Source organism: Mastomys coucha, unplaced genomic scaffold (assembly GCF_008632895.1).
Source record: "Mastomys coucha isolate ucsf_1 unplaced genomic scaffold, UCSF_Mcou_1 pScaffold20, whole genome shotgun sequence".
Classification (NCBI taxonomy): domain Eukaryota; kingdom Metazoa; phylum Chordata; class Mammalia; order Rodentia; family Muridae; genus Mastomys; species Mastomys coucha.
Genome location: NW_022196903.1, coordinates 68,871,899 through 68,883,182, shown reverse-complemented (window position 1 = coordinate 68,883,182; position 11,284 = coordinate 68,871,899). Strand labels below are relative to the sequence as shown.

Genomic DNA, 11,284 nt, shown 5'->3' with positions numbered 1-11,284 from the left:
TCTTATTTCTGAAAGAGCCTAAATATCCCACTTGCTTGTCATGTCTGAAAAAGCCACTCAAGTCTACCAATTTTCTGGGGGAAACCTCATGACAGTCTGTGAGAATGTGGTTACAACCTGCCTTAGTCAATTTCTCCTTTGGTTGAGCTTAGGCTATGCATCTGGGTATTCACCCCTCATTTCTTAAATGCGGAAATGCTTAGACATGAAGGTTTAGAGTTTTCTCTTATGTTCCCCTTCATTTCTATATTTCTACTGTGTCCAGTCCAGCTCTTTTGATGCTCTTTACAAATTCTGCATGCTTTCTCACTCACTTCATTTTCCTTATTTATTTTCACTTCCGTCTAAGCATTTTGAATGAATCCATCTAAGCATTCACAGATTCTTTCTGCTGGACAAATTCTGTCTTAGAATGTTCCATTCTACTTTGACTTTGTTTATTGAATTTGACTTATTTTGTTCCTGTGGTTTTCTAATATCTTAAAAATTGCCTAGGTATTTGCTTTCTTAGCTCACTGAGTTTCAGCAAAGCATCTGTGTCTAACTCTCCAAGTATTTAATGGTCATTCATTCTCTGGAAATTAATGTCTACTAAATTTGTCTGTGTTGGCTGGTGTTAATTTTTGTCATCATCATCATCATCATCACCATCATCATCATCATCATCATCATCATTATTATTATTATTAATTTGATTATACTGATGAATGAAAATTAAATAAAGAATTAAACATTCTATAATTGATAAGGTGGTTTGAGTTCTAGGGTGATCTGTGAGAGCATACAGATGATAGAGACACAACTTGAAGAGTCTACAGAAAAAGCAATAACAGGGTTATACACCAATACTATGGGGTAGGGGGAAGAATGGGAGTAACTGAGTCTGGGATTTCTTTATCACAAATCTCACTTCAGATCAGAGAGCTTATCTTAAGTTATTAAAGCCAAGAATGAAATATCAGAACACCCAACAATTTCATCTGGCCTAGATGAGGCCTGCATGTATGTGCACATGCATAGACACATTTGCATACCTGACACATGTCTACCAGAGACAAACTCATATGTAAACAGTTACAGATAAATAAATTAATAGCTCTCCAGGTGCTTCAGAAAACACTGTCTTTGCAAACAAGGCAGTTCCACCTAAGCGTTGCTTTCCTGATATTCTTTCTGCAGAGACTTGTAATCTAACCTCAGCACTTTTTAAAGAGTGTAGACCTCCTTGGTTACCTTAATGATGGGTATCTATATCAGTAATAAGTTGTTGGATAACTGTTCACAAAATCATAATTTAGGTGGCATAATTAGAAAAGCAATACAGTACCAGTGTCTGTGGTGATAATAACATCAGTGTTTGAGGCAAAGACATGAATGTTTGTGGTAAAGGCATGAAATTCTTTGTCACCCAAGACTAGAGCCATCATTCTATGGCTGAATGTTCTCTAGAAGCTGGCACAATAGCCACATTGGGGGTAACTACAACAGATGTGTTGTGATAATGTGCTCTGATTCCTTGAGGGCTGGTAGGTCATACTCCATCACTATGGTTTGGATTATCTTGAATTTCTTTTAAAACTTTGTGGTTTTCATGTGTTCTTCTCCTTACATTCCAACATAGTCAGGCAAGAAATCAGCTCATTGAAATATAAATTCATGGGGGCTCATTTCTCATGAACTCATCATATCCCAAATTCGTTTCCTAATATTATAAAATGGGGAGTCATTACTTCAATGTGGTTTTAAACAGATGCATACCAAACTATACCAAACTATACATGTACACACATAAACACAAACACACACACACACACACACACACACACACACACACACATATATCCTGCAAAGTTTATTTAGTGTTGTGTATATGCTTGTGCTTTTGACTGACAGTTTTGGTTTGAATAATCTATGAAAGGTCTCATCCACTGAGAAAACAGCTCTTAAGCTAGGAGTAGTCCTGTATTAGGTTTTTGCCATCAATTAATGCATATTCAACTGCAGCTAACATGATACATACTTTACTTCTGGATGATAAATTTTGAGAGCTCAGGAGAACAATGTCCCTTGTCTTTTGTATCAAAGATATCTACATAAACTATCTCATATATATATATGTATATATATATACATATATATATATATATATATATATGTATACATATGTATATAGACACACACATATATATATGATGTGTATGAAATTATTATATATAAATATTTATAAGTATATATTGTGGAACATTATCTCATGATGTGTGTGGCAAATAACGTACTTAGAAGAAATACAAACTGAATAGAAAATATCCAACAAGAGGAGCTATTACAAAGATAGTTGAAAATTATCCCCATTGTTTGTGATATAAGCAAATATTGAAGACACATACAATTAATTCAGTGTAATTAAACATTTAATCTTCTGTTAACAAACTAAAGTGCCATGAAAGTTCACTGAGACCATTTGTGGACCAGAGTAACTCATGTGAATCTAATGAGTAAATTGCAAGGCCTGATAGTCTGCCAAACAATTACAAAACACATGAAATGGAGAATTTGTTCATGTTGGAAGAGAAATATGGTGGTGGGTGATTTGTCAGTAGCAAAGGTGCAGCAAGGATATAACCTCTTTCTTTCTAAAAATTATTCATTGACACTCTGAAACTTTCTTTCTGAAAAGAAACAAGTACTGAACCTTAAAATAAACTAATCATTGGATTGTTTTGAAAATTCACACAGATGACTCATTCAACTATTATATATTATATTCTGCCAAGTATAAATTATGTTTTATCTACATGTGACTATTTTATATAATCATTCATTCTAATACCTCTTCATTTCTCTTTTTAAAATTATCATATTTTTCTCATGTGCCCATTACTTTGAAAATGTAATAGCTAGATATATTTAGCTCTTATGGGAGGGGGAATAGCTAAAATACCAATAAAGGCACAAGCAGGAGCAGATGAAACAAATTATAGCAACTTATGTTGTTATTGATATATAAATTTCATTAAATAGCAAAACAGAACACTTTATATTCTGAAGCTTTCAGAACAGTAAGTTATTAGTGGATGTAATTTTTGCTAATATTCACAATGACCAAGTAGATGAGTTATCATTTACAAACACCTTTTGTTCTTTCAAGGAACCATAGTTCAGTTCCCAGAAATTGTGGCCCACATCTCACAACCACTGGTAACTCCAGCTCTCAGAAATTCCACAGCCCCTGCTGGCATCTCTCAGATACAGACACACATCTACAAAAAAAGTATATTTATAATAATGTATTATATGGAAATCATTGCAAATGGCTACATACCACTGATCCATATAGTCTCCAAAAGCTCCAAAAATTAAAGATTTTATTTTACTCTTTAGGACTCATTGACAAACAGAAAGTTTACATCACACCACAGGTAAATCTAAATGTTTCTGACTGTCACTTAGATATTCATCAGGTTTTATAGAGCACACATAAATCCAGTGGATCACGAATGGGCAGAAGTAAGACCCAAATCCAACTGGTACACCAAGAATGAGAAAAAAGTAGAAGAAAGTTATCTTCCTGTGAAGGAAAAAAAGCAGCCAGTTCACTCTTGAATTTATGATTACGGCTGTCTAAACTTTCTCCTCATGGTGTTTGAACAGCTGACAGTAAGCACAGTATGGCAGTGAAGATAGAGTTGTCTTACAGTTTCCAGGCACCCTTCTTTCACAACTTGAGGCAACTTGTCACACAAATCTTCAGTTAGGAAACTGAGAAGGTGGAAGCTGATGTTCAGATAGCTTTATTCTTTTATTCCATCAGGGACTGCAACCCAGAAAATGGTGCCACTCACATTCCTAATTGATCTTCCCTGAGTTATAAACCCTTCTAGAAAGAGTCTCTTAGACACATCTAAAGCTGTTTCCATAGTTATCCTAAACACACCATAGATGTTAAACATGTATTCCTGAAGTTTTAAGTGACTTATACTTTATAAAATGTCAATGATTTTTCTTTTAATTGTTAAAATTCAATGTCAGATACTTATGGTGTTAAAGTTGTCAAATTTAGGCAAAGCTCTCCAAATTCATAGTATTTACTAAGAGCTTAGTTTTCTGAATGCCATCTGGCAAATTATTAATGATAGAGATGGGCTACAGTTCTTGGAAAATATATAACTTTAGAGAGAAAACATGCATGAAATATAGACATATTGAATATATTTAAATTGAAATTTGATAGTATTTCTGAAGTGTGATATCTTATCAATTATATCCTTTACTTTTTTATTTTGTAATTGCTTTTTAGTTCAACAAGATCATTTACTGCTGCTTATATGCACATGGCCATGAAGTTATTAAGGGGATACAAGGAACATACCAGAGGCTGTAATCTTAAGGAAAATGATTTTTTATTTTCTCAGCTCCCATCCGTTGCCTATATCTTCTGAGTTATGGTGTGTCTTAAGCAGCCTCTCTCATCTCTATGATATAATTAGTGATCTCTTTGCTCTTGTAACTTCTTGGGTAAGTAATTAAAGATATGACTTCTTATATGAAGCTGGCAAGCCATGTACTCAAGACAGCATTCCTCAGTATACTTTCCTGTAGTATACTGAGCTCTTACATTTTCTTATACCCCTTCAGCATTGATGATCCCTGAACCTTGATAGGGATGAAGGGATTCATTATGATATCCCATCTGAAGAAGAGTTCCTGATTTCCACGACTTTGAATGGTAATGTGTCTCTGCATTAACAACACACCTCCACTGAAAATTGTTTCTCTGGTTAACAGTAAAGCAGCACAGCCTATGGAAATAAGCATAAATATTTAGAAGATGGTTTGACAACTTGACCATTTAGAAAAGCAACATCAGTAAGATTTCTCCTAGGGGCAATAATTTTTTAAGTCATGTATTATTACCAGCTTTGAAACACAAGGCATGAGATTCCCCAAGTAAAGCATTCATGATTACCCTCATAAACAGTCTTGCTACTATTGTACCCATTGGCATCTTGCCTGACAGGCCAGTAAGGCAGAATGCAGCACCCAGAGCTGGCTAACACAATTGGTTTCTTTTCTCTAGTAGCAGTATGTAGATTACCATTGAGTATTATGAAAGCTAGAAAGCAAGCAGACTCTCCATATAAAAACAACCAACAGGAAAACAAAACAGGCAGAGTTTTCTTATAAAAACAACCATCAAGAAAACAAAAAGGAATAAACACCTGCCCCCTTTTATGACAGGGTATCTTGATATAACCTACAGTAGTCAAGAAATCATGAAACTTTTATCTAAGCTTCAAAATATTAGGATTATTGGAGTAGCACAGTACAATACCTTCTCTGCTGTCAGTGCAGTTCACTTTGTAGAGTTCAGATGCAGAACAGAGAGAATCAGAACAGAGAAGATGCAGTTTTACCAGGACAGTTTCATAAAGACAGGTTGCTGGTAAAGAAAGAATGAGGAAGAGAATGAGAAAGAGCCAGAAGATTAGAACAAATTGTCAGAGTTAGTTTGAGTGCAAGCAGAGCAATTCAGTCAGAAGCTGAGAGAAGCCTATTTGAATTAGTCATCTTGATTCAAACCTTAAAGAGGAGTTTGAGATGAACCAGCCAACCAGTGATCAGAAAGAGCCAGAAAAGGAGAGTTGATTCAGCAAGAAGTCTCAGAGCCTTAAACCTTCTAGGCCTAGACTAGCAGATTAGATTACTGGAGGCTAGAAGTTTACAGTTCTAGGCCTAGGGATAATTAGATAGAAATGCTGTGGGCTTAACCCAAGCCATGTACTCATAAAGACTGGGTATGGCTCTCATCTAATGCTTTCCTCTGTGGAAATATAACCAACATTTGCACATATCCTACTTATTATATTCTTTTAAAAATATATAAAATATATTAAAATGTATTTGTTTGAGTGAGTGAATGTCACTTATATCTGGAAAAGCTAGAAAAGGAGGTAGGTTCTACTACAACTAGACTAACATATAACTTACAACTAACAAAGTTGTAAGCGGCCTAATTTAAGTGTTAGGAATTAAATATGGTCCTCTGGAAGAGCAGAAAGTACACATAACCAGCTACTCATTTATCTAGAACCATCTTACAGTGGTCTTAATTAAAGAAATGATTCAATGATAGCACAGAGGACTAAATAATTCTGTATGGTGACTCAAAGAATTCGTAAGTCATTGTTATGCTATGTGCAGACTGTTCATGTGCATAACACTTAACATCTTATAATGAACATTTTCTCAAAAAAGGAGGTCTTTCATTTTGAGAACGGTTCAAAGCACTTTTTATCTAATATATTATTCATCATCACATTACCTTGAGAACATTGTTTACTCATTTGCAAAATTTCTTTCACAAAAGAAGATTAAAAGAATTTTCAAAGCTCATTCATGCTTCCAAAGAGAGAATACACATGCCGAAATACAATGTTTGCAATATACCCAGCAGATAATGAAAGTCTTACCTACTTATTTTTAAATTATTTCTTTTATTTTGGGAGATTATAGTATTACATTAAATTTACTTCCTTGCCCTTGCCCCAAACCTCCCATACAATCCTCCCTGCTCTCTGTTCCTTTTTAAGTCCATGGCCTTTTTAAAATTAATTGTTATCAACAATTGATAAATAATTTTATTAATTATTCTAGATTTATGTTTGGAATAAAACATTTTGAAATAAAATAAAAAAATATATTTGACAAAGAAACCTTTAGGAAGGCTATCCAGGATCAAGACACATGAAGGGAAACACCAAATTCTGATTAGGTGCACATAACAATGCACAGAGCATGAAGGTGGCGTACAAAGACTCTGAGCCTCATTATATAGTTATATGTGATTATATGTATATTTTGTATATATATATATATATACATATATATGTATATGTATATATGTGTGTATATGAATATATATGTGTTGTCTGTATGTTTGTGTGCATGTGTGCACAACCTGTGAACACTGCAAGATGTATACTTTCAAGGCTGACCATTTAGTATTGATAACCAATTGATGTACTCTTAACAAATAAATGCAGCAAGACAGAAGCCAAATAATTTGCAAAAGCTGACATATCTAATAGGCTATAAAAGCCCATGAAAAGTATGGTGGGCAAGTTGATATTCTTAAGCAAAACAGGATATTACCCTTCATTTGTCATGAGCTTGGATATCTTTCATAAAGCTTGCTTTGCTATTTTTTTCCACTCAGAGCCAAGGCAGTTGATTTTATGAATAATATTTAAACAAATACAAACTACACACACACACACAAAATAAAATATGACAGGACTCATTCATAGATTATTATATATAAAAAATATAAAATTTAAAATCTAATAGAAAAAGTAGAAGGAATGTTAAATATTTATATTACATTTCACTTTATTTATTATTGCAATATTTTTTAATTTCAGACCTTTAAAAGATTTCATTTTTCTGCTCCCAAAGATTGTATTTTAATGTCATTTTCATATCTGTACATGTGCTTGTGTATGGGAGCACACACACATGTGCAAGTACCAACAAAGACCAGAAGAGGATATCAAATCTGGAGATAAAGCTCAAAGGGCTTGTGAGCTCTCCAAAGTTAGTGCTGGAAACAATACAGGATTTCTATAAGAGGAGTCATTTCTTCAACTCCTTCAATTATGACATTATGATACTTACATTTTTAATATTGTAGATTCTTTCTACAGTTTTCCTATTTTTATAGATTATCTCTAACTATAACATCATATTTATTTGTATTTAACTAAAAATGTGATATTTAGACAAGAGAAATGTCTCCTTGCCTAAAACCAATTAATGTTCTTTCAGAGAATTCATGTTTGATTCCCAGTACCAACAGTTAACTCCAGTTTTAGGGGATTCAGTGCCCTTGCCTAGTCTCTGAGCAACAGGCATGCATGTATAATAATAATAAAGACATTGATCCAGGCAAAACAGTAATACACATAAGCACATAAATTTAAAGTTATATTTTTCATCTATAAAAGTCATGAAATTTCACTATCTTAATTTTGTATGTAATTAGCACTTTTGTGGGTATAGAGATCCTTATGATATTCAAGAAATTAGGGATCCCTAGCCCTCTCCCATTATTGTGGTGGTCTGCAATGGAAACTGAGGGAACTGTTCGGTGTCAGGGGCTGAGTTGTAACAGGAACTACTCAGGAGCTAAGGGTTGCTCTCTTGCTCATGTGTCCTTGCTCGTGTGTCCTTGCTGTTGTGTGTGGCCCAGGGCTTCTTACTACTTGAAGGCCATGTGGCCCATGAGGTCCACCACCCTGTTGCTGTAAGTGTATTCATTGTCATACCAGGAAATGAGCTTTACAAAGTTGTCCTTGAGAGCAATGCCAGCCCCAGCTTCAAAGGTGGAAGGTTGGGACTCAATGTTAACACTGAGGACACAAGCTGGTCCTCTGTGTAGCACAGGATGCCCTTCAATAGGCCCTTTGATGCCTGCTTCACCACCTTCTTGATGTCACTATACCAGACAACTTTCTCATGGTGGTTAACCAGATCCATGGCTGACACACTGAGGATAGGGACACAGACAGTCATGCTAGTGAGCATCCCATTCAACTCTTATCCCAGAGTTGAATGGGATGCTCACTTGAATGGGTCTGAGCCATTCAAGGCTCTTACCACAACCTTGGCAGCACCAGTAGATGCAGGCATGATGTTATGGGGAGCCCATGGCCATCAGAACACAGCTTTCTACAGAGGCCATCCAGAGTCTTCTGAGTGTCAGTGAGGGTATGGATCAAGATCATGCGTCTCACCATGATGAGAAAATTGTCATGCTTGACCTTGGCAAGGAGAACTAATTCGTTGGTAGAACAGGAAATGTTGCTGACAATTTTGAATGAGTTGTCATACTTCTCATGATTCATACCCACCAAAAACATGGGGGTACCCAAAGAAGGAGCCAAGATGATAACCATTTTGGCTTCACACTTCAAAAGGTCCTCTACCTTCTCCATTATGGTGCAAACTCAGCACCAGCCTCACCCTATGGGATGTTAGAAGGATTTCTCTACTGGAAGATTGCTGCTGCTGAAAAACTTCCCATCCTCAGCCTTGACTGTGCCATTGAGCTTGCTGTGGGTAGAATCATACTGGAACATGTATACAATACAGTTCAGGTCAACAAAGGATTCATTGATGGCAACAATCTCTACTTTGCCGGATGCAGATGAGCTGGCAGCCCTAGTAATCTGTGGGGAGCCGCAGCTGCCACCCTACATATATAATGAACATCTGGTCTCCAGCCAGAGCAGAAAGCATTGATAAACAAGCCCTTAGTTGGAAAAGCTGAGTGCTTCCAGTTTATGATGCAAGCTGGCATGATTTCTCATAGCCTATTATGCTTTGCCACGTAGCTGATGCTGATTGGGACCAGGGAAAGTATTTAACCCACAAGGGCTGGGAGCTGGAATAATAGTAAGTAAGATGTGAGATATAGGAGTAAGTATGTAGGGATAGAGGTAAGATGTAGAAATTAGAAGTAAGATGTATGTAAGAATAGGAGTAAGTAAGAATAGGAGTAAGATGTAGGGAATAGGAGTAAGTAGGAAATAAGAGTAAGAAGAAAGTAGAAAGATGTAAGAAGTAAGATATAGCTAGTAAGATGTAAGAAGAAGATATAGAAGAATATAAGAGAAGCTAGCAAAGAAAGAAGAAAAGATAAATAAACTGCATGGAGAAGAGCTCGTTGTTGCCTCCTTATTTCCGCTGGACAGAAAGGTGACCTACAGTAATATTAACCATGCAGGCAATGCGGCCAAATCTGTTCACTACAATCTTCGCCATCATGTCTAAGGGACAGAAAATGTTGACACTGCATTATAAAGTGCAACTGTCTCTGGAACAGGTAGGAGCAGAGAGCAATAATTATCACTCTTTCACTCTTTTCTTTTCTTTTTCTCCCCGCTCCACCCAGAGACAGAGTTTCTCTGTATAGCCCTTGCTGTCCTAAAACTCACTGTGAAGACCAGACTGGCCTCGAACTAAGAAATCCACCTGCCTCTGCCTCCCTAGTGCTGCTATTAAAGGCGTGTGCCACCACTGCCCAGCAGTAATTATCACTTTCATTTAGACTTTGCATGACACTTCAGTTCAGGGAACTGAGTGCAGTACCAAGATGTGTGCAAGGTTTCACAAATTACAAATACTATGGTTTGGTAGGATTATAGAAGTAGTTTTCTATTTAAATATATTTATCTTGCCACAACTTTCAAGCCATGTTTTGCTGTTGTTGCTGTTGTTGTTTGGGGCTTTTTGTTTGTTTGGGTTTTTGCTATATGTCAAAATATCTGAAGATTTTTTCTATTAATATTTTTAATTTTATTTATTTTTACTTATTCACTTAACATCTTGCTTACTATTAACTGATACTTTCTTCTTTTTGTCTAACTTGAGAGTGTATTTTTTTCAAAATTGTGGCTCGAGAGAGCACAGCAGGTAAGAACACTTTTTACCCTTGCCAGTGATCCAGGTTCTGATTCCAGTACATGATGGTTCTCTACCATCCAGTCTCCATATGTGTTTTGATTTTTGTTTGTTTTGTGAGTATTTGTGTGTGTGTTTGTGTGTGTGTGTGTGAATAAGGGACAATAGATTTTAAATAGAAAAGGAGTCATGGGCTGAATTGCAGGAATAATGAGAAAAAGAAAATGACATAAATTCACACTCACATATGAAATCTCCAAATGATTAATAAGTTTTAGAAGATGTAAATTTGTACACTCAACACTACTCAACACTGTGAAGCCTACTTTCCCCTTCTGTTATCTTTGTATGATAATATTTTAAACCTTACATTTTATCTCCTTTGTTCCTTCACTGATTCATTTTAATCCTTTACCTTTCTAATCTTCTGTGCATGTAGTATTTCAGACTATCATGTTCTGTTTGTAAATCAGTGTTTTAAACTTCATAGAACATAAGGTTGGAGACAAAATAACAGTACCTTAGCAATGATACATTTATTGTCTCATTTAGCCATAAGCATATGATTCCATTACCATATTAATTTTAGGCATAAAATATTATGACAAAGCAACTGTAATGTTTAGCATATTTATCTGTAATCAATTTTAACTAAGAGTTGGCTTGTGGATCTTAATTATACACAGATCAAAATCAAAGATTGTGAAAAATTGCCAGCCATTTTCTCTCGGGCAAGTTTCTGAGACCTGAGCAGCCAGCCCAGAGGCACAGGCTCCATGACTCCCAGGGGAGCCGCAGGGTGGCAGGGACAGGATCCTCTCAG

At 35.8% G+C, this 11,284-nt stretch overlaps 1 pseudogene; it reads right to left on the bottom strand.

Moving 5' to 3' along the window:
* Positions 1–8,257: 8,257 nt before the first annotated feature.
* LOC116099925 lies at positions 8,258–9,822 on the bottom strand (annotated as a pseudogene).
* Between the last annotated feature and the right edge of the window lie 1,462 nt (positions 9,823–11,284).